We start from the raw sequence: 23,899 nt of genomic DNA, 5'->3' as shown, positions 1-23,899 counted from the left end.
GGCAGTATGCAAAGTATACACAATAGGCACTCAGATACAACAATACAAGCAAACACTGACCAGAGCTTTGGTATCAAAGTATCTAATTATTTATTTAAAAACACACTGTTGAAAACACTCCAGCACTCTTATTGTAAAATATTCTAAACACAGTTACTATTATAATATATACACCCCTTTTTCCTTATCAGATAAGTCACTGTAAAACACCACTTATTTTCATACAGAGGTGAGTGCTTAACTAGATGGCACTCCAATAGGTTTGTGAGAAAGGGAGGGAAAAAGACAGAATATGGAAAGGTACACCACTCTAAGATTCAGGAACACTGTTAGCAAGGCAGAAGAGCAAAAGTCACTGGTGAGCCAAAGTCAAAAGGCTGGGCCCACTCTTAGAGAGAGCAGAGCACAAATGCGCCCAAGATCACACAGTTACACTAGGCTTAGAAAGTCTTGCAGAGGGTTCAAAAAGAATTTAGAGAGGCTTAGGAAAGTTTAGCCAGGGTGTCCCAGGCTAACCCAGGTTCGAAAGCCGGGGGCTAAATGTACCCCGTACAGTCAGTAGCAAGGGAAGCCAGGCGGGACACGGTACCTTAAGTGGGAAGGATCCTCCAGCGGTGGCAGTTGTTCCTGGTAGTGGGTACAAGTTGCGTCGTCGTCCAGGGGAAGAGAAGATCTCGACTTGGAGGAAAGATGAAGGTCGTTGCACTACCAGGGCAGAAACCAGCCGTGGAGTTTTCCGGTTAAAGGTGGTACCTTTGTTTCGCGGTTGTGGTAAAACGTGGTATCCCGGTTGCCGGGGTGCTTGGCACAGGCAAGGCGGCCACGAGGTACGTCGGGAAGGCGAATAGACGGTGAAACTGGTCATCCCCACCAGTCAAAAGAAGAAGACTCTCCGGCGGGAGATCTCCTCTGTCGTTGGGAAAAAGTGGTGAGACAGTCCAGCAGGGCTCCACCGGTAGTGGTGTCGTGGCAGGTCGGCTCAGCTTCTCCCTCGTCGGATTCTTAGGTCCTGTGGCGACTTCTGAAGTTCCAGTCCCCAAAGCCCTGCTTTTATGCAGCAATCCCCCATTCACTCAGCCTAGCTGTCACTCAAACATGCTAAGTGGTGAGCCGGCCGGCTCACCAATTGGGCCAATCAGGATGGAGTGCGACTTGAGTTGCCTAGGCAACTCAGTCCAGGGTGCCTAAATTTCCCATTTCGAGCGGCTGCACCGAGCGAGACAGACGCCTCCGAGACAGACGCCTCCACGATAGACACAGAGCCACCAGCCAGTCCACGACAGATAGACCTCCTCCAGCACACAGTGTGCATAGAGGATTAACCTGGCCCCGTTTCAGACAAATCTGAAACTCTTGGATTCATCCTCCCTCTTCTGAATCATGGTCCTGATGAATATGGCCCCAATTACGAGTGCCATCGAAACCGGTCGACCCCACAGGTCATGAGGGCTCTCATGACCTAGACCAAATATCTGTACGGAAAGGGATAAGATATTGCCACGGAATAACCACTCCTGCGCGCACTCAGATGAAAAGAGTGTGCTATTTTTACTAGAGCTTCACCTCACCACCTTGGCCCTTCGGCCACTTTTATTTGTGCATTTCCAACTGCTGAAGTTTCTCTGCCTTCCTGTGACCTACGGGAACCATTAAAATAACAACACAGGACAACAGAATACGAACAGTTAACCTCTCCTAGGTTGAACCACCATCATACAGCTACAGAATTTAATCTCCAGTTCTGAACAGCGATGCACTTACTCCGTTGGATTTGCCGCTTTTTTCGCCACATCTTGCACTTGAGTTCGAGGATATGAACTTCTAGCTTTACCTCAGATATATCGAGCAATAAAATATTTCTTCCTATAAAACCGTTGTTTTTGTGTTACCATGCCTAAATTTTCCTCCACCCCTTCTAAGTACCCCAGACAGAGTGGCACCACTTTGGAGGGCTTCTGTGGAGAAGCCCGCCAAAAAGTGGAACAAAGGGCTCGACTTGGGTTGGAGTCACAGAAGAGAACGCAAACGCCATTTTAGTATCAAGTTCTGGCAAAAAATACCAACCGGAGAATTAATAGTAATTAAATAAACCGGCGGTATGTTCGAGGCTACCGTAAATAATTAAATAAAGATAGTAGCCTAAAACAATGGGAAATCCCATAGGAAAATATTCGCGGTTGAATATAAAAAGTAGTATCCACTGCCACCAGCCAAAACTCGATCAGGGGGGACGGAGACGTGCCCCCTCGACTAACAGACCCTGGGGCAATCGAATTGCCCCAGCCAGTGCGTCCACAATATGATGGTTTGTACTGGTTCTGTTCAGAATTTAAGACTAGTAAAGTCAATGGTGACTTTACATGCCGTGGGAGACAGTAGTCAGTCCCAGGGTATGGAGTCTATACTGGGGGATCACTATGACACCCCTGTGTCACTGCACTGAGGGTGCTGTGTAACACACATCACAAAAACACATGAAGCCCTATGGAGTAAAAGACCCCATAGCCCATTAAACACTTCTAGATTCAAAGAAACACACTCAAATCATGTCCAAGAGTGAGGGTAAAAGAGTCTCACTCTTGGCAGGAGAAAAAAATAAACCCAAAAAATCCAGCAAAGCTGCTGGGGGACTCACTAGGTTAGAAAATTCAGCCTAAACAGAGAATTCTCCCTAACAGGACCCAATTACATTCTGATTAGCGCTGATGCCCACCATCACTGTAAAATCAGACCCCCCATACAGCCTTGGACCTGATGCCTGATTTTACAGTGGACCAGGTGGGGTTATTCCAACTGGCGGAGGGCCTATGCGATGCCAGTGGACAGGGCACATCCAGATATGTGGAGTTTCAACAACTCAACCCATACGTACACATGCATTCATAATACTGCAAGGCAGTCGAGAAAGTCGTTGTGACCTTGGACTCAGCGTGCAGTAAAAGCCAGTGTCGCAGTACGACTTGACTGACATCCTCGACTGTGGGCTGCAAACTGAATGAGTATTGCCGTTCAATGCGGCTATAGCCGATCCAGTCATCGCCTTGTGGCAGCATCTGTGCTAGACACTGGCAGTCTACACGGAACTCACAGAGAAATATAAGCCAGCGAGGGGCAACCTGCTGTTCTTGAGGTTCCACCAGAACCCAGAGTGGTGAGTGGCGCAGGTTGTGACAGCCCCCCGTCCAGGCTTTCAGTGTCGATTTCGAACCTTCCAACCGACAGGGAGTCGAAGAAGGTAGATGCCTTTGGCAAAAAAGTCTTCTTCTCGGGGCGTATGGCTGTTAAGGTGGCAAATGCCTCCTATGCCTTCTCCAAGTTTTCCCACATTCTCTCGAGTACTTTTTTCTGAAGCAGCTGACCATCTCCCTAAAGGGGAAGTCAAAGCTGGTTTCCTGGAGATAGTTGACGTTGGAAAGGAAATGGTCTGCCAGAGTCTCCAGGCAGGTTTGGACGTGGCAGACTGCATGGGTCATGTGGTGGGCACATCAACGTTCTTGCACAGGTTGGTGTATCTGAGGGGGTCAAGTTCCCCCTGAATGTCCAAGCAAAATTGCTTAACATGGCCTTAAATGGGGAGCATCTTTTTGGCCCCAAAGCCAACGAGTCCCTAGAAAAATCCTAGAGAAATTTAAGGACTCTAAGCTCACAGCCAAGTCATTGGGATTGGCGGTGCAGCAGCAGACCCATGCCAAGCCTATTCTTTCATTCCAGAGAAGGGGGGTAGTAGTGACTCCACCTTTCCCAGGAGGGTGCAAGTGATGCAGGCCAAACAAGGGCAACGCAGATTCCCATGACCAGGTAGAGGCAGGGGAGGTGCGAGGCAGTCGACAGTGCGGCAGCTTCGACTTCCATTGCACCCCAGAAGACAATTTGAGGTCTCTCCACATATTACGCCAGTTGGAGGGAGACTCTCTGGACCCTTTGACAAATGGCAGGAAATCACCTCTGATGCCTGGGCCCTCCAACTGATCGAATGGGGCTACTGCCTCCCATTTGTGAGAAGACACTGAAGTAACCGCCTCCACGTCAACCAGAATGGGAGCTACTAGAAGAGCTGCAGGCACTTCTGCTGAAGCTGAAGGGTGCAGTGGAGGGGGTTACTGCCAAGGAGATAGGCTCAGGCTTGTAATCCTGATACTTCCGGGTTTCCTAGAAAGGGGGAACCTCTACCCCATCCTGAATCTCAGAGAATTGAACAAGTTTGTAACGAAGAACCAATTCGGGATGGTGACGCTGAGGGGAACTTCTCCAAGACTGGCTAGTGTTGCTGGACCTTCAGGATGCCTATTTTCATGTGCCAATCCACAGGAAGCACAGGCAGTTCCTGAGGTTCCTCATTGTGGATGCACATTACCAATTCAAAGTGCTCCCTTTTGGCTTGACCTCCGCTGCCAGGGTTTTTGCCAAGCTGATAGCAGTAGTAGCACTCCACCTCAGGAGAGCCATCGTCTATGTATTTCAAAACTTGGACTATTTGCTGAGCCGAGCATGTTCGCCCGAACAGATCTCGATGACACCTATTCACTGCTGCATGACTTGGGTTTCGCCCTGAAATTAAAGAAATCCCACACATCACCAGCACAGACGCTCCAGTTCATAGGAGCAGTCTTGGACAACCGGGAAGGCCTTTCCTCCCGAGGAGAGAATCATCAACTTGGCACAGATGGTCATCTCTTCCTGACTTCTAGCAGTTTACCAGCATGGATGTTATTTCGCCTACTGGGCCTCAGGGCATCCTGTATCTTCCCGGTGCCGCAGGCGAGACATGTCTGTGTCAGGATGACAGTAACTGAAATGCTATCTGTGTGTCCAAAACATCCTATCGTGACCCTCACACTATAAACAAAACAACAAAGGGGCGCAAGGAAATGTCTTTAACTTGATGTTGGCAAAAAGTGTTCAAAACCAAAAGTATAACAATGACTGCAACAAAAATGTTCTCTGAAGTAAAGACCCTTGGATTCAGAGAGTGGTCCCCTTCCCCTGGATTCTTAAATAGGATGGCAAAAATATCTTTTTAGCTAACAGTTCCTTTTTGTCTCAAATGGACTCACAGATTGTTTAAGCAATATGTTTTGTAACAGTCTTTCTGTAGTATTTCTTGTAACTGTGCACATGTCCTAGTATACTTGCCAACCGGGACTTCTTATGCGTTTCCAAGTTCTTTGGCTATACCACAATAGCATATACCATGAGGTGCTTGATATATTTGTCTATGGTAACATTTGCTCAACCCTTTGCCCCACTCTGGCTTCTCATGGATCTGTACTTGATTGGGGTTTGCCTGTGTACTTTGCCTTGTCTGCATTCAAACATTCTTCTTATTGGGTGTTGAATTTGCATGTTGCCTTTACTGCGTTCAAGCAAACTTTTGGGTATTTTCTGCATCAGCAATTTCGTACCATTCAAACATTTGTTGGCACGCTTATCGGAATGCCCCGGGGTCCCCAGCTGCGTTGGGCAGACTCACTGGTTCCTTCCAGCGTCCCCTATCCTTCCCACACCTCTGCGGTGTGGTTCCTTCACATGCTTTACACTTTGAAGTGTGTAGACGTTCTTCCAGCATCCTGCGCAGCTCCATGGTCACATGCTGGCTTTCCTTTTCGGCCTGCACTGGAGAAAGCTGTCTCTATGAGCGGCCCAACATCCAGGAGACCCTGCACGGTTCCCAGCGTCTCCACGGGCCTTCTTGATGGCACGCAGCGTTTCTCCTCCTGTCCCAGTGGCCTTCTTCATTCCACCACACCTGTCCGTGTGCCTTGCGTTGGTGAGCCTCAGCATGGGGTTCAACATCTTCTCCTGCACTGCTCGATTCAATAGTATGGTTGCAATCTTTCAATGCCCTGTGCACTGAAGACTTGGAAAAACAACTAGCCTGCATGTTGTACTTCGAGATCCTAACAAACAATAGTGGGAGCCTCCAAACTCCGACACCTAGAGGTAAAGCAATACATATGAAACAGGTAGTGGTGCCGGAAACACGAGAGCAACTGAAGAACAAGGCAAAGGGTGTTACATCAAATATTCATTTTATTTTGTTATAAATTGTAAAAAATCTTTAATTAGTTCATTTTATAAAAAACATCCTATTTCTCCAGCATGGGGTCTGGCATGGATTCACATGCTCATGAATATTCCCCGTCGTCAGGCTGGGAATCCTCGGTAAAGAAAAAACCAGTATCAGTTTCGTTTCTGATCTGTCTTTCGTAGTATTAACCAATCACTGGTCTCTGCGTCATACTGACCACAGCCAATGACTGCCCTCTACCTAAGCACCGCCTCTGGCAGCCATCTTCAGATTTTTACCGCACGTTCATGTGTTGGGATCCTCGTGCTATTGCTCTCGAGCGTTAGTGCTATTTTTTTCGCGCTTTTTCACAAAAACTTCGATAATTTCGGTCAAAAGAGCCTCAAGCTCCACCGATCCTACATCCGATCAACGGGGACCCGTGTCGGATTCGTCTGCGCCCCTCAAGGGTGAAGATTTCGTCGAGCTACACTTCGGAGGACTCCAGAAGCTTCTCAGGCCCGGTCTCGGAGATGGCCCAGGAGAAGGGAAGCTCGACGCCCGGAAAGCTGTTCAGGGTCTGCCCTGGATGCCAGCTGCAGAACGTCTTTAAGGAGGACGAACACTCTTTCTGCCTTTACTGCCTTCATGAGGACAAAACGCACGTGGAGAAGGACTGCGCGTTTTGCGGCAACATGTCGGAACGGACCATGAAGGACCGTCATCAACGTCTCGCCAACTGGCTGGAGGGTAAGAGCCCGTCTGGCGAGAAGAAAAAGAAATCCGAGCGGTCTTCTAAGACCTTTGAGGGCGCCCCGGCGACGGGGGCCCAACATAAGGCCAAGCACCGCGAGTCCGCTGGCACCGGGAGCGCCGAACGGTCGGGCTCTACGGGCGTCAGGCAGGGCGCACCCTCCCCGGCACCATCAACCACGAGCCAACGCTCTGGGTCGGGTAAGAGGAAGGCCGAGCACCCGGCGAAGCTCCTGGAGAGGCCCCGGACGAGCTCTAAGGCAGAGGAGGAGCGTGGCAGTGCCCCCTCCCTCAAGGATAAGGCGGTGAGCGCACCTAAGGTGGTGAAGGCCTTGATCCATCCGACCAAGCCCTCTATCGAAACGGTCGCGGCGGCCCTGGCTCAGCCTGTGGAGGCTACACCAGTGGTGGCGACCTCAGGGCCCAGAATCTCCCTGCCTCCTCGGAGGGAGTCTTCTTTTGTGCCCATCGAGAGGACCCCCGTAAAACCCCCCGTGGGGAAGAAGAAGGGGGGGCAGGGCGTCGTCGCAGATTCGGCCTCAACCTCAGAAGAGGAGCTTATCGAGGTCTTAAGCCACGGCCTAGGCGTGGAAGAAAGCCAGCCCGTCGGAATGGACCCCGACGCAGGTGACGACGACGACATCGTCGAGGATACCGACGGGGCCCCTGCTCGCCCGTCGGATTCCCCTCTGCCAGCGCCGCAAGACAACTCGGCGGCCATTTTGTTGGCCATTCAGTCCTTATGCACCGAGATAAGGACGAGGCTACCGTTACCGACGGAGGAACCTCTCCCGTCGGGGGATCCAGAACCGGGGCCTTCTGGTGTTCCCCCTACCAAGAAAAGAAGGATCCATCCACCACCTCCTTTTCAACCGTCGCGCCCTGTTCAGCCCTCCTCCCCGTCCACCCGAGGGGATGATACGGGGACTGACACGGCAGCGACGGGTACGGACGACGAGGCATACGACGAGGATATTCCGTCGTCGCCTCCCACCAGGGCTTCTCCGCCCGACGAGATCGGATCTTTCCACTCCATGATCTCCAGGGCTTCCGAGCTTTTCCAACTCTGCCCTGAGGAGAAGAAAAAGGAAGGCTTCCTTTATCAGCGGCGCGAGGCCAAGAGGAAGACGGTCCTCGCGGTGCCTCTTCTGGACGACATTTGGGATGAGGGCCTTTCCCTCCTCAAGAACCCTTCCACGACGCCAGCTAGAAGAGACCGGTACGAGAAAAAGTACCGGGTCCCGGACACGGCCCCCCTGTGCCTCCGGGCGCAGCCTACCCCGGATTCCGTCGTCTCCGCGGCGGCCAGGAAGAAAGCGGGGGGGGGTGCGGCCTCCACATCGACTTCCCCGCCGGACGGCGAGGGAAAGAAACTGGATGCGATGGGACGTAGAGTCATCTCATCGGCAGCGACGACGATTAAAGCGGCCAACGCCTTGGCTATCGTGGCTCGCTACGACAGGGAGCTCTGGTACAAGATAGCTCCCCTGCTGGATTTTCTGCCGGACGACAAGAGGGCGGAGGCCCTGGAGATCCTGCAGGAAGGTGAGGTGGCCTCCGACCACGCGATCACCGTGGCGACGGACATCGCCGACACTGGGTTCCGCCAGTTGGGCAACGGCGTTTGCCTTCGACGTCGTGGATGGCTCAAAGCTACGGATTTCCGGCAGGACGTCCAGACCAGAGTCCTGGACATGCCCTTCGACGGGAACAACCTGTTTGGGAAGACTGTGGACGATTCCCTTCAGGCCATCAAGGCGGATACTGAGACGGCCCGGGCCCTTGGAGTTCTGCAGCAACGACGGACGCCCTTTCGGAGCAGCGGAGGCAAGGGCGCCTCCAAAGGTTCCGGCGGCGGTTTCGCTTCCTACCGTCAAGCGGCCCGCTCGTCGTCGCAAGAGGCCTACAGAGGACGAGGCAAGTCTAGCGGACCCCGCCGTCGTCGCCAAGGAGGTCAAGGCGGCAAGGCCGCTTCCAAGCAGGATTGAACCGGCCGTGGGGTGGGGTCCCCACCGAAGCACCCCGGTGGGAGGCCGGCTGGCGAGCTTCGTCAGCGTGTGGGAGTCCATCTCCACCGACCGTTGGGTGCTGGACGCCCTGGCCCGGGGCCACGCGCTCGAGTTTCAGAGAAAGTGCCCGCGCGTCCCCCCCGTGGCCAGGAAAGAACTTCACGTCCCTCAACTTCTTCGGGAGGTAAAAGCAATGCTCAGGAAGGGCGCCATCGAACTCGTCCCAAAGAGGCTTCGGGGCTCCGGAGTCTACTCGAGATACTTCCTCGTGAAGAAGAAGACGGGAGGATGGCGCCCCATCCTAGACCTGCGGCGTCTGAACAAGTTCATCAAGGCGCAGAAGTTCCGGATGGTCACCCTCCAGCACGTCCTGGGTCAGCTGGAGGAAGGGGACTTCCTATCGTCGTTGGATTTGGAGGATGCCTACTTCCACATTCCCATCCTAAAGGGGCACCGGAAATTCCTCAGGTTCGTGGTCCAAGGGCGTCATTACCAGTTCAAAGCCCTCCCCTTCGGACTACGGTCGGCACCCAGGGTATTCACCAAGTGCCTCGCACCGGTGGCGGCGCAGCTGCGCCGCGAGGGGATCCACGTCTACCCCTACCTGGACGACTGGCTCATCCGCGCCAAGACGAGGGAGCTCGCCGTGGTCCACACGGCAAGGACCGTCCAACTCCTCACGGACCTGGGATTCTCCGTGAACTACGCCAAATCCCACCTGGTGCCCGCGCAAGACGCACTGTTTCTGGGAGCGAGGCTCGACACAGTGTCCCTTCTGGCCTCCCCGTCGGAGGAGAGGACCAGGACCATCTTGGGCAAGGTGCAACGGATGTTGGTGGCCGACGCGGCCAAAGTGAGGTCCATCAAGTCCCTCCTCGGGATGATGTCTTCCTGCATCTACCTCATTCCCATGTGCAGGCTCCGGATGCGCCCGTTGCAAGAATTCCTGGATGCGCGCTGGATCCAGACGACGGGCAGCTTCGAGGAAAGGATCAAGCTCGACGAGAGCTTCCGACGAGCGATACGGTGGTGGGGCACCCGCGCGCATCTGACGGCGGGCATGGACTTGGAAGGGTGGGGAGCGCACACCGAAAATCTGCACGCAAGAAGTCCCTGCATATCAACGTCCTGGAGCTCCGTGCAGTGTTTTGGGCCCTCAGGTCCTTCCTTCCGTCCCTCAAGGGCAAGGTGGTGAGGATCTTCACCGACAACACCACCACCATGTTTTACATCAGGAAACAGGGCGGAACCAGGTCCCCAGCGCTGTCCAAGGAGGCGCAGGATCTGTGGCATTGGGCCGTCGCCCAAGGGATTTTCTGGTGCCGTTTCATCTGGCAGGGATAAAAAACACCATCGCCGACTCACTCAGCAGGGAGCTGCGCTCGTGCCACGAGTGGGAACTACGGCAGGATCTGGTGGATCGCCTCTTCCGACGGTGGGGCACACCCCAGATCGACCTGTTCGCGACGGCGACGAACACCAAGTGCCGGAGGTTCGCCAGCAGGTTTCCCCAGACGAGGAGCATGGGCGATGCTTTCTCGTTCCCCTGGGAGGGCCTGTTCCTCTACGCGTTCCCTCCCTTGCCTCTGCTAATCCGGCTCGTCAACCAGCTCAAGAGGTCACGGTGCAGGATGATCCTCGTCGCACCTGCGTGGCCGAGGCAGATATGGTTCCCGGACCTTCTGGACTTGTCAGCGTCCCCGCCGATCAAGCTGCCGGCGGACGCGGATCTACTCTCCAGGGAAGGAGGCGCCATCCTCCACCACGACCCGAAGTCGCTGAACTTGCAGGCCTGGCTCCTGCAGCGCTAGAGTTTGGAGGATACGACATACCGGCCGACTGCAGAGAGGTTCTTGCAAAGGCCAGGGCGTCCTCGACTCTTAAATGCTACGGACACAAATGGAAGAGGTTCTCTGTCTGGTGCCACGCACAGAAGATTAACCCTCTACGGATTACGGCTCCCCAAGTACTGCCGTACCTGCTGACGCTGGCCAAAGCTGGGCTGGCACACGCGTCCATCAAGATTCATCTTGCTGCGATCTCCCGATACACCAGAACCACGGGGCGGACGTCCTTGTGGTCTCATCGTCTGGTGAAAGAGTTCATGAAGGGACTGTTCAGATCGTTCCCGCCGGTGAAGGCTCCGGCCCCGGCGTGGGAGCTCAACGTGGTGCTGACCAAGCTCATGGGACCTCCGTTCGAGCCTCTGCACTCGGCCCCGTTGAAGTTTCTATCGTGGAAAACAGCTTTTCTTGTGGCCATCACCTCCGCACGACGAGTGGGAGAGATCCAGGCCCTTTCCTGCAAGGCCCCGTACTTGACTTTCCACGACACGAGGGTAGTGCTCAGGACGCACCCCTCCTTCATGCCCAAGGTACCGTCGGACTTCCATCTCAACGAACCCTTGGTGTTACCTGTGTTCTTCCCGTCGCCTTCGTCGCCGGCTGAGAGGACTTTGCACTCGCTGGATGTAGCTAGAGCGCTGAAGTTCTACGTGGACCGCACGAAGGGTTTTCGGAAGACGTCACAACTCTTTGTGAACTTTGGACCTGTCAATCAGGGGAAGGCTCTCTCGAAGGCTTCCATCTCCAGATGGCTCTCCGGCTGTATCATGTACTGCCACCGGTTGGCAAACCGACCGCTGCCTGGCCGTCCGAGAGCCCATTCCACCAGAGCGATCGCAGCTACCACGGCGTTCCTATCTGGTGTGCCCCTGCTGGACATATGCAGGGCTGCTACGTGGAGGTCGACGCACACCTTCACGAAATTTTACTGCGTCGACCGGGATTCCAGGGAGGAGTCCAGGGTCGGCCAAGCAGTGCTACGCAACCTGTTCGCCTGAGGTGAGCCTGGTGAGGAGGTAAGATGCTAATGTTAAGTTTGATGTGATGCTTAATGTTGAGCCTTTGCCACCTCCCGTGGTTGTGCATGTGTGTACTGCTATGTATTCTTTATTCATGAGCATGTGAATCCATGCCAGACCCCATGCTGGAGAAGGAACAAGTTACTTACCTGTAACTGTTGTTCTCCAGCATGGGTCTGGCATGGATTCACATGCGAACCCTCCCGCCTACCCCTCTGCGGCTCTTCACTTGGTCATACTGCCACTTCACGTGCTTCCAAATCTGAAGATGGCTGCCAGAGGCGGTGCTTAGGTAGAGGGCAGTCATTGGCTGTGGTCAGTATGACGCAGAGACCAGTGATTGGTTAATACTACGAAAGACAGATCAGAAACGAAACTGATACTGGTTTTTTCTTTACCGAGGATTCCCAGCCTGACGACGGGGAATATTCATGAGCATGTGAATCCATGCCAGACCCATGCTGGAGAACAACAGTTACAGGTAAGTAACTTGTTCCATAGCAGACATTCATACATTCATTCGACTAATGCAACTCTAAAAATAGTACATTTACATTTTTTTATGGAAATGTGAAGCAAATGCAACAACTGTTCCATTGTTTAGATAAAAATTACACTTTCAAGAAAAACAATGAATGTGATCAAAGGAAAGCAATCAGGTAAACAAATACAATTTCTGTATAATGGGAATGTAAAAAACACTTCCAATGTTTAATAATAGTGGTTCACTCCAGACAAAAATTATCAATATCAAAAGGATAAATCTCCTTGGCTTTGTGTAAATGAAGTGTCCCAAACGTCTCCTGTGCAGGCAATTAGGAGATTAAATGAGGCCGCCGTAACGTCCCCTCTGTATAGCAGTTCCTACTCTGCATATGGCACCGCTTCCAATATATAGAGCGTAACACTCCCAAAAGTCTTCTGTGCACGCAATTAGGAGATTCTCCTCAGTCTGCCGGGACTCATCGTGGGCGACGGTTATCTGCGCGAGAAGCGGTGTCTTATGCAGAGTAGGAACTGCTACACAGAGGGGACGTTACGGCGGCCTCATTTAATCTCCTAATTGCTCTGCAACTCTGTATACTTGAATGTCACTTGACTACCCAATTACACAATGTATGTAATGCACCCTACCTGTACTTAACTATGTATCTAAGGGGGCGTGGCCTGGAGCCGATGGCGTGCAGCGGCTGATCCGCTGAGCTCCGGCCGAGACCCCGTTTCCAGATCCTTTTTTCCGGCATATGCGAAGCAGCAGCCCGCTGAGAAGAACGCAGTTGTGGGGGAAGCGGTTCCCGCCAAGAATCGCTCGAAGGGTCGGATTATCGGACCCCCTGGACAGCAGTGGCGGGCCCGGAACACGCTCCCTCCCCCGCCGGGCCAGGCTCCAAGATGGCGACCTGAACAGCTTGGCGGGGTCTCCGTGTGAAGCACACACATCGGCGCGCTCCTGCGCCTGGGCACCAGTCGGGTTTGGTGAGGAGGCGTTGCCTGGTGGAGCGGACCTCCGGGTGACGCCCGACCGTTGTTGGCGCCGGAATCCCGGGCTCCCGCCCTACTCCCCCTCCACCGCAGAAATCGCTCCGGCTGACATTACGTGCCGACGCAGCAACACACGGGGGCCCCTGAGCTTGCGGAGCCCCGCACCACGGCCGGGCTGCGAGTGCCCTGACGGGGGAGCACACAGAAGAACGCGCCGACGCTGCCAGCCTTTGGACCCCAGGAGCCACTCCCGACTCAAACGCGGCCGCCCTTTCTGAAGCGGGGACAACGTGGGAGCAGCGGCAGATCCTGGTCAAGACGGCGGAGTGAACACGGGACGCAGGAGCCTGGCAGACAAGGTGCGTGCAACCGCAAGACACCCGCTAGCGGGACCCCTGGTTCCGCCCCCCCCTTGTCACCGCCTGCATCCACCTCCTCGGCTGGACCACCTTGGGCACCCATTCGGGACCACATGGAAAGGGGAGACGATTTCCATCCCACTATCACAATCCATTGCTGAGCCCCACGCGCTCCAATACCAATACGCCTGTGGCCGGGGTGCAAGCGCGGTGGGGGCAGTGATAGCGAGAGCCTGGAAAATTTTGTGGAGGCCCGGAGTACTCACAACACTGGCAGGCAGCACCCCAGATCACTCCCAATTACAGTCATCGAACACTCTGGGCACGCTCAACTCGGGACCCTCCCTTCTGGACACATAAGTGGCCCCCAACTTTTTACCCCGACGGTAACCCAGATCTCGAGCTTCAGTGCACCTGCTACTGTTCTCCCAATATGGCTGCCAAAAACAAAACTAAAGCTGCCACCATGGACTCCTTTGTTTCAACTAGGGCAAAGACCCCCACCCAAGCCAAAACTAGCCCCTCCGAAAACACTCGGCCGACTGAGGCGGAGGCCTGTGATAATCACTCTCAAATCCTCGATGCTATTGCCTCATTGAAAACCCATATAGACTCCAAGATCGACGAGTTTAAGATAGATATACAACTCATCCGACAGGATGCTCGCAACTTGGCGGAGAGGGTGACGACCTTAGAGAATTCAACAGAGGAAACGTCCGGGGCCACCGCAGCCCTACAGTCCGAAGTCTCGAACTTGAAAAGGAAGGTCGCATTCCTTGAGGAAAGGGCTGAAAAGGCCGAAGGCAGGGCCAGGCGGGGGAATATCAGGATCCTGGGAATACCAGAGGGGAACGAAGGCTTGAATACTACAACCTATGTCGAAACCCTGCTGATACAAGAGATTGGGGCCGGCAAGCTGTCACAGGGATTCGCGGTCGAAAGGACCCACAGGTCCCTCCAGAAACGTCCTCCCCCCGGCTCACATCCACGACCAATAATAGCTAAGATACTAAATTTTCAGTACAGGGAAATTATATTGAGACACTCCAGGGAAACCGGTCCTATCGAACGAGGAGACTCCAAGAGCTCCATATACTCGGACTACACTCAGAAGAAGGTGCAGAGGGAGAGGAATTCATTCGTCCCGATCAAGGCTAGGCTTCGCCAACTGAACTTCAAATATAGGTTGCTCTATCCGTCCCGCCTAAGAGTCATCCATAATGGGCGAGTGGTATTCCTTGACAACCCGGAGGCAGCCAACATGTGGCTAGAAGATAATAACCTTGCTGTTGGCAAGGACTCTCCACGGAAGGAAGACTGAACCCCAGAGACCTTTCACGGCACCTGCACGCGGCCATAAAGAGTACACGAAACGCACATTGCCGGACCCCAGAAGGTAATCCAGTCAACAGTTTGCCATAGGAAACGGCCCTCGTTCGGCCCCACCGCCTAGCACCAGCCCTACCCCCAGCGAAAAATCCAATCGGGCCAGTTCTTCGCCCGACCCAACTCGCGCCCGATTCCCGGATGGGTTCAGACGGCTCGAGAGCGCCTGAGCACCGCGACAGTGTTGTAGTCGCTGGGCGCACCAGTTTGAGTTATGTTACTAGTTTCGTTAGTTTCACAGTCTTCGTTTCACTAATGCCAGTAAGACACAAGATGGATACAGGTGATGAACCAAGTGATCGCGAACCAGAGGCCGCCAGCATGCAGCCCGCTATCCGCGGCCTGACGTCACACCAGGCCAAAGGGATTGTATCTCATCCCAAATCTGGAACACTGAATCAATGGCGTCACATCTCACTGTGATGACGTGGAACGTGAGGGGAATGGGCTCGTACCTCAGAAGAAATCGCATACAATCCTACCTCAGGAGGAAAAAAGTCTCGATTGCAATGTTACAAGAGACCCATCTCACGGAGGACGCAATGTCCAGACTAGCAGACCGATGGGAAGGGACTGTGAGTGGGTCCCCATACTCCAAATACGCAAGAGGCGTACTAATATGGGTGAACCCGAACGTGCCCTTCCAGCTACAGGGGTGCGAATCCGACAAGGCAGGAAGATTCGTGATAATGTGGGGCACCATAGAACAGACCCCGATTTGCCTGGCCAACACATACTTTCCACAGCACTTTCCCGTCATACCTCAGCGCATTAAGTGCTAAGTTGGCACACCATCGTGGCCGTACCTTTATATGGGGTGGAGACTTTAACTGTGTCATGGACACAGCTATGGACAGATCCCTCCCTCCTCCCCAACCAAGCAATCCCGCAACTCGCACCCTGACGGAAACACTCGACCAACTTAACCTGGTGGACATCTGGAGGGCACAACACCCAGCTGACAGGATCTACTCCCATTATTCAGCCCCCCACGGAGTCCACACAAGAATCGATTACTTGTTCATAGACAGGGAACAGGTTCCGCTGGCAATAGCCACAGAGTATTTGGGGAGATCTATCTCTGACCACTCTCCGCTGAGCATGCAATAGCAGCTAAGGGGACCCAAACCCCCGATTCCCTTGTGGAGGATGCCCACCGCGACACTAGATGACCCGGAGTTCAGAGAAGACCTTGCTGACAGATTGGAGGAATATGTCGAAATCAACAAAGGATCGGTGTCCACCTGGAGCACACTGTGGGAAGCCATGAAGGTGGTTACCAGAGGAGAAATTATATCCAGAGCTGGCGGCATTTGCAGACAGTTAAAGGCGACCCTGGAGGCACATGAAGCAGAGATCACCCGCATGGAATCCACCTCAGTCATCTCTCCAGAGGTCGAAGGGAAACTGAAAGTAGCACGTGAAAAATGTCAGAAGTCCTGGGACAGATTGGAGAAATTTGACTTTGCAACATATACCACTAGATCCCACAAAGAGTCAGACAAACCAGGCAGATTGCTGGCCTGGCTGTGCAGGCGAGAACACCCCAAACACCTGCCCACGGAGATAAGGGACGAAGAAGGAGTGTCCCACAAGACGCAAATGCGGATCAACGAGGCATTCGCTAAATTCTACTCAAAACTGTACGCCCATGAAGCCCAGATACCCACCGCGGCATTAATAGAAACCCTAGAGGAGATAGGCCTACCCCAAATATCCAGCGAGCAGAGAGACGAACTGGAGTTGGAGATCACTGCCGAAGATGTGAGAGAGGCTATCAGGTCGCTCGCTACCAACAAGGCCACTGGTAGCGACGGCCTTCCGCCGGAATTTTATAAAACATATGAATCTATTCTCACCCCCATCCTGCACGAAGTTTACCAGGAGGCCTACGCAAACGGGATCTTGCCCAACACTATGAAAGAGACTATAATCACCCCATGCTAAAGCCCCACAAACCACCTACTGATTGTGACTCCTATCGACCTCTGGCCATGCTAAATTATGACAGCAAGATTCTCACCTCGATATTGGCCAGCAGACTTGCTAGAGTGATGGGGTCCATTATTCACGAAGACCAGAATGGATTCGTTCCCGGACGCAACACCACAGCTAACCTGAGGAGGCTACAGCACATCATGGCCGAAACCTACGAATCCGATGAAGACCTAGCGATATTGTCACTTGACGCCATCAAGGCCTTCGACTCCATCTATTGGGAGTGGCTTGTGGAGGTCTTGAGGAATTTTGGTTTTGGTAAGGGATTCATTAGATGGATCCAGGTACTCTACAATTCTCCAACGGCCAGGGTCAAGACAGGCAGAACAGTCTCGGAATCCTGGGAAATACAGAGGGGTACGAGACAGGGATGCCCACTCTCGCCCATGCTGTATATACTGGGTCTAGAACCGCTCGCCATATACTTCCGGCAACAGTTCTTCGATGCTGGCATTAAGGTGGGCAATGTCTATAATATAATATCATTATATGCAGATGACGTCCTTCTCTGCCTAAGGAACCCCGAGGTCAATGCACCAACAGCACTAGAGGTACTTGATAACTTCGCGAAATACTCTGGAATACAGTTTAGCAGACACAAATCCTCTGCACTCCCTCTAGCCAGATTGCGAGACATTCCAGCAAACGATCTCCCGCCTAGAGGGATAAAGTGGCAACTAGACAAGTTCCGGTACCTAGGAATTAATGTGGGCCACACTCCGCAGCTCACACATGAGCACAACACTGAAGTTGCAGTCACCATCCTCCGGCGATCTATAAAATTCTGGTCAAAACTCCCACTAGCGATGGTGGGAAGAGCGGAGATCGCCAAAATGATAATTCTCCCCCGATTCCTGTACTTCTTTGTGAACATTTCCCATTATGTTCCGCCGCACTTCTTCAAGAAACTAGAGGCTATCATCGGGGACTTTCTGTGGGGCCCCCACAGGCACAGACTGTCACTGGCCACGTTAACTCTGCCACATAAAGAGGGAGGAATAAAACTCCCAGACCTCCAGCTCTACTACCTGACTGCCCAGCTCAGCCATATCACGAAGTGGTTGTCAGATGAACCATCAGCCGAATTAAGGCTACTGAAACAATATCATATCAACCTAATCCCCAAAGAAACTCTATGGTACCCTCTCCGGCAACCCTTGGACATCCCCCTAATCGTTGAGCTCGGCAGGAAGGTATGGGCCAGGACCTGCTACATAAGGAAGGTGAAACACCCGTACTCTCCTGACAACCCTATAATGGTTGATGTGTGCAAAATGAAGGCAGACCTCTCCATAGCTAGGAGATGGGAAGAAGCTGGCATATACACGTGGGGGGACTTGTTCGGAGAAGGGGGATTCAGGTACTTTGAGTCGCTACAGGACAATGAAGGACTTTCCAGGGGCCAATTCCTCTGGTACCACAGGCTCAAACAGGCCGCCAAGAAGCAGTTGAACAGCTGGCCAGAGGAACCCACCCCGGATCCGCTGCTGCAGGAGCTGCATGACCTCTCGGATGGATGGAGACCAATCTCCAGGCTTTACAACAAGCTCATCGATAAACCTAATCCCAAAGGAATGGCACTGAAGGCGAGATGGGAAGCAGATCTTGAAACACCACTCACCGATAAGGAATGGGAGAGAGCATTAATATACCCCAAGAAGGTGTCGAGAAACTCCAGATTTGGTCAAGTACAACTGAACGTCCTTTACCGGACATACATGACTCCTCAAAGGGTTGCTTCATTCAACGAGAAGGTCTCACCGGTGTGCCCATGGTGCGGGAACGACAAGGCGGATATGATCCACATGTTCTGGACCTGTACTAGGGCGATGTCACTCTGGTCCAAAGCTAAACAGTCTTGCAAGGACGCTGGAATGGAAAGATACGACTGGACACCCGGAGAATGTCTACTAGGAACCTACCCCAGACCAAGTAAACTCAAACATATTGTGAAGTTGATGGACATTTCATGTATATTAGTTAAAAGAACCATAGCAATGGCCTGGAAGACACGTGCAGGTCCCAGGCACGAATGGTGGTTAAACGAAATGGCGAGATGGACGGCTGCCGAAACCAGAGCCTGGCAGGAAGGAACCATAACCAGTGGGGACGTCGCAAGTGGCACTCTGGACTCCTGGAAGGCCCTCCTGAGAGACATGCGCTTCAACGCAGACCATAAGCCTCCCTGAGAACCCATAACGCTTTGTAGTACTGATCTCTTGCACCATCACAGAGTCGATGCCCCCTGAAACTGTTTTCCCCTCACTTCCCGAATAACCAGTATTTCGTTTTTCACAAGCCATCCCGGATTCTAAGCGTATCACCACACGAAGACTGTTGTTTATGTTGTTGTTCTTTCTTTTTTGTTTTAGTTCGTAAAGTTTGTATTGCTTTATTTTTGCCCCAAAACCAATAAAATACTTAAAAAAAAAATATATATGTATCTAAGCTATAAGTACTACACTGTCTCTGTAATTATGTATATATGAACTTCCACTTGACTACCTGTTTATGTAATTTATGCAATGTACCCTACCTTACCTGTACTAAACTATGTAACTAAGCTATAAGTATCCTTCATATTTTGTTGCATCCAGTTACATATGGGTTTGGTGCGCCCTTCAAATGAATAAACAAACAAACAAATAAAACAAACAGAGTTCCATTCAAACAGGTTTGTTCGGCATCAGTTGTCCTGAGGAGACAAAAGTAGTTCCTGGTAGCTGTAGATGCCAAGCTAACCAGGATCTTCTAGGCCCTATCCAGGAGAATGATAGTTCCCAGCTCCTCTCAATTTTGAACTCTGACATTTTCAAGAAACCTCCAACTGTCAATCAATCAGTCTCTGTGGATGGGGGCATCTAAAAGATCCCAAGCTCATTCTTCAAACTGTGAGCACATTCCTTTGTCATTTTCTGGAAAGAACTTGAGACTCTGCTTTCCAATCTATTCTTTACTCACATGATTCAGCCCTATGCCTACCCCTCTTAACTATGTATTTATCCCCTTGAGATCATTATACAAAGCCAGCCCCCCCACCATATTTGCTTTGCCACCTTCCTTTTGTTTTCAACAACCCTCCCTTCCCTGTCTCTAGCCTATCCCACATAGCCTTCCAACTCTTTACCTTCCGCCTCTGATGCAAACAGCACCTGAAGAACAGTGGCTTCATCCCTGGCTTGTTGGAATTTCACAGCCATTCTCCCTAGGTTCTATTTGTCCCATTGCTTAAGGCTCACTACTAGCATTCTTTCCATCTCCTCTTCGTTGCTGATAGAACTCTAATCAGTATCATAATTCCAAGTTCAGGAGCTAACTCATCACTCACCTTTGCCTCTGCCTCTAGGCTGCCTGGCCATCCCTGAAATTATCCTCTGCTTGCTTTCCCCTGCTGATTATTCCCCCTTACATGACCACTCATTACATTTTTCCACCTCGGCAGGGAAACTCCTTATATCCCCCATTACACATGCTAATAGACACTTACTCACATTCACCCACCATAAGGGTTCTCCCATAGGCATTCCCTCCAACTATACACTGCTCTCTTAGCCTAAGCGCTACCTTTTTACCTCACTTGGCTGCTAACCTTTTGCCTGGTTCCAGCCACCTATAGTGCACTCCCAGCCACCAGCCTCCCAAGCATTACCATTTATTTTATAGCCAGCAGATACAGTAGCCAAAGTATCCTAAGAATACACATTTCATCTGTTGAAGTGTTGTTTATGTTTCATTTCTTGCTTATTTATGTGGCTTACCCAATCACATGTCTTCTCAAATACCATGTAATAATGCCTTAATTTCTAAGGCAGATGCATACTGACATCCTTTGCGGTCTGATTCAAGCATTAAAAAGGCAACAAAAATAATATGTTTTCTGTGGTTGTTTGGTTGCATCAAAGCCAGGTAGAGTTAGTTGTGGTGCTGTACATCACATGGTTGGTTGCATGTTGATACTTTGGCTGTGTGAGGTCATGTTTGAATGTTGAAGGGTAAGGTGTAGCTCTGCGAGCCATAGATTTGCTGGCTATTTGAAGCTTTGTCTGCAGTCTGTGGCACTCCAGTTGTTTTGAACTACGACTCTCATGACACCCCTCCATTGACTATACTAGTCATGGCTGATGGGAGTTGAAGTCCAAAACATCTGGAGAGCCAAAGTTTGCAGATCCCTGTTTTGGATGATCATGTGAGGACAGGATATAGTCACTGCTTTGGTGGCGATGCGGTGATGTAGATGGTGGTAGTATGAAGTCACGATAATATACTGTACGTAGTGTTGTTGTGATGTAGACACTGGTTTCGTTCAATAGGTATACTGCAAGTGGTAATAATGGCAGGTGAAATTAGGGTGCTACGGTTTTAGCTGGATCGCTGTAAGCAGTGGGGTGAGGTTGCACAGGGATGCTGAGAGTTCAGTTGGGCATTGTGGGTAGAGATGGCTTATTTAGGCCCTGTGTTTGCTTTCACTGGGGGTACAGTCTTGACTCTTTGGAAATTAATTATCCAGTTTAGGTGCTGTGGGATGAAGTGGAGATGTGGTGGTAATGATGTGCAGTCATTCTCAGATGCTTTGAGTAGAGTTAAGCTGCTGTGGGAGTTGGTTGTGCAAAAGTACGGTATGTACTGTTGGTCATGAATGAGTGCTCTGGATTGATTAAGATGTAAGGAAGGGTGTGTTGGGTGGAATTGGAGTACCAATACTCTAATACTGGTAATTCGGTACTGAGCTCTCTTGCTAGCAGTCCTTTATTTGAACCCGTATGTGACTCCCTTTTTCTTGCCTCACTGTCACAGGGACCACTTGGATCACAGGGGAGCAGAGGTGAAGGTGGAGTCCAAGGCACAGTGGTGAGCACTACAACTAATTTTCAAACAGTGAGTCATGACTTTTAGGAAAAGGCCTGACTCTTTAAGGGACCCTTTTTAGAGGTTATCATCTTTTATATTGATATGTATACTAAGACAGTTGTGACCACCCCCCTAATTTCTACATACCTCTGAAAGCAACAGAAGATGACCAGATCCCTGCTCTACTTCATCTAGGCCTTACAGAGGTTAACGGGAAATGACTGACAGCCAACCTGGTTGCCCAGTAGCCCTCTTTTCACATTCTACTCACATGCCTCCTACATTCCTTAACCATCATCCAGCCGCACCGCAGATATCATTTGCACTATCTACAAATATGAGGGGCAGAGAAGGGACAATCCTACATACAGCATCAAAGCATTGCTTGGTTTTTAGACTTTGTAGCATCCTTCATGTTTTCACTCCGTCAAGCAGACAGAGTCCTCATTAAGGCAACCATTTTAAGTAGGCATTCATTCTTCCATTAAAAGTCAATATAGATTTCTGATACAAGTCACAGGTATCTCATATTTACTTGATTCGTGGTATTACAATTTTTGGAGACAGAAATTGGAAATTCTTTCCAGTATTTTCACTCCAGAAAACAGTGCTACAGAACTGGGCATTAGAGAATACAACTATGCCTCATTTTACACAGTTTACATTTTACACAGGTGAAGCTGGTATTTCAGAATCATTCTTTTACTAGACGAAATATCTATTAGGAGGTACAGAGACTAAAGTTTTAGGCATTAGATAACTGAGCTGTCACTCTCTTTGGACAGATTTTATAAACTCGTATCGCTAGGGAGCAGATATATCCTTCATAGTATATGGTTACAGAGATTTTTTATTGAACCTAACCATGAAAGTAAAATGAAAGTGTACATTGCTTACGAACGTTGCGGCTGGTGAATTATGTAATTGGAGAAGTGTAAATATTTCCAACCAAGGTGGGTTCAGGGGATTTCCACCCCTGCAGGTTTTTGAATAATGGGTTAAAATGGTGCATTATACAGCACACTTTCTATGAACAAATGGATAAAAAGCCGGTTTGCGATTAGTTTTATTGGGAAATCCAATAATGCAATACATGCAAGTCACCTGATAGATATTCCATCCAGTTCTGCTGCTTGGGAACATTTTCGACAGGGGGCGTAGTGGACGTCGACCGGACGTTGACCGTCGATCTGTCTTGCTCGGCATCTGGTCGTTAGTTCTGGACGTGACATCCTATAAATACTTTGTCACTACGTCCCACACCTCAGTTGCTTTTTATCTGCACGCTAACACGCTGCACGGGAACACAGGCGAGTCGTCGAATCTTCAATGTTTTCATCAGAGAATCTTTCTAATCCATCAACGCGAGATGTCGGTCTCTTGGGTATCGGGCTTGAATCGGTGTACGGAGTGTGGCAACAAGATGTCCTTTACTGACCCACACGAGTTGTCTCTCTGGTGCCTCGGCACGGGTCACGGGACAGACAGGTGTCTGTCGTGTGCCAAAATGCAGCCCAAATCCCTTTGCGATCGAGCAGCTAACTTGCCCTTGGTCGGCCGCCCATTAAATCACTGGCTTCTGTTTCGGCCTGGGAGGCCGAAACGGAAGGGCCCACCCCTGAAAAAGAACATAGGCGGAAGAAGAAAAAACGGTCCCACTCAAGGGTCATTCTTCCTCGTCCTCATCCCCAAAGAAGAAAAGGCGCCACAGTTGGGACTCTGATTCGTCGATGGCAAAAGGTAAGCCGTCCTTGGGGCCTACCATCCACCAAGAGTGGGAGAATATTAAGTCCTCTATGCTTGAAATGTTCAATAATCATGCTGCAGTCGGTGTGGTTAACCCCCAAACCCCACACAGCAGGACCTGGAGCCAAGAACAGCGCTTTGTATTTCTGACCCGGCTCGTGCCCCGACACGGAAAGAGGTCCAATGGAAGCCATATTCAACCCTGTGCATCTAAAGATGTGAACGCTACAGCGTCTCAACTCTGATCAACACCTGCAGACACCATATTGCTGCCGACAGGCAAACCTTTGATGTCAATGGTATTGATAAAACCTTTACACCACAACCCCTGTCCTAATTCTTCGATACCATGGCAGGTCTTTCGGTGCCGAAGATGCCAATGACCAGGGGGATGTCGACCCCATTTACTTGGGTACAGGAGGTGTCGATTATTTTGACAACCACAGTC

At 51.2% G+C, this 23,899-nt stretch overlaps 1 long non-coding RNA gene across 1 annotated transcript in view; it reads left to right on the top strand.

The window, feature by feature from the left end:
• The window catches only part of LOC138521887 (uncharacterized), a 162,135-nt gene that overhangs the window by 108,000 nt on the left and 30,236 nt on the right, over positions 1-23,899 (top strand). Inside the window, exon 4 of the long non-coding RNA XR_011283159.1 lies at positions 21,652-21,705. This is a non-coding gene — a long non-coding RNA (uncharacterized lncRNA). The remainder of the gene's footprint in view (positions 1-21,651; positions 21,706-23,899) is intronic.

Source organism: Ambystoma mexicanum, chromosome 1q, assembly GCF_040938575.1.
Source record: "Ambystoma mexicanum isolate Mex_15411 chromosome 1q, UKY_AmexF1_1, whole genome shotgun sequence".
NCBI classification, from domain to species: Eukaryota; Metazoa; Chordata; class Amphibia; order Caudata; family Ambystomatidae; genus Ambystoma; species Ambystoma mexicanum.
The sequence above is the reverse complement of the archived record's forward strand: the minus strand, read 5'-3'. Positions and strand labels throughout refer to the sequence as shown.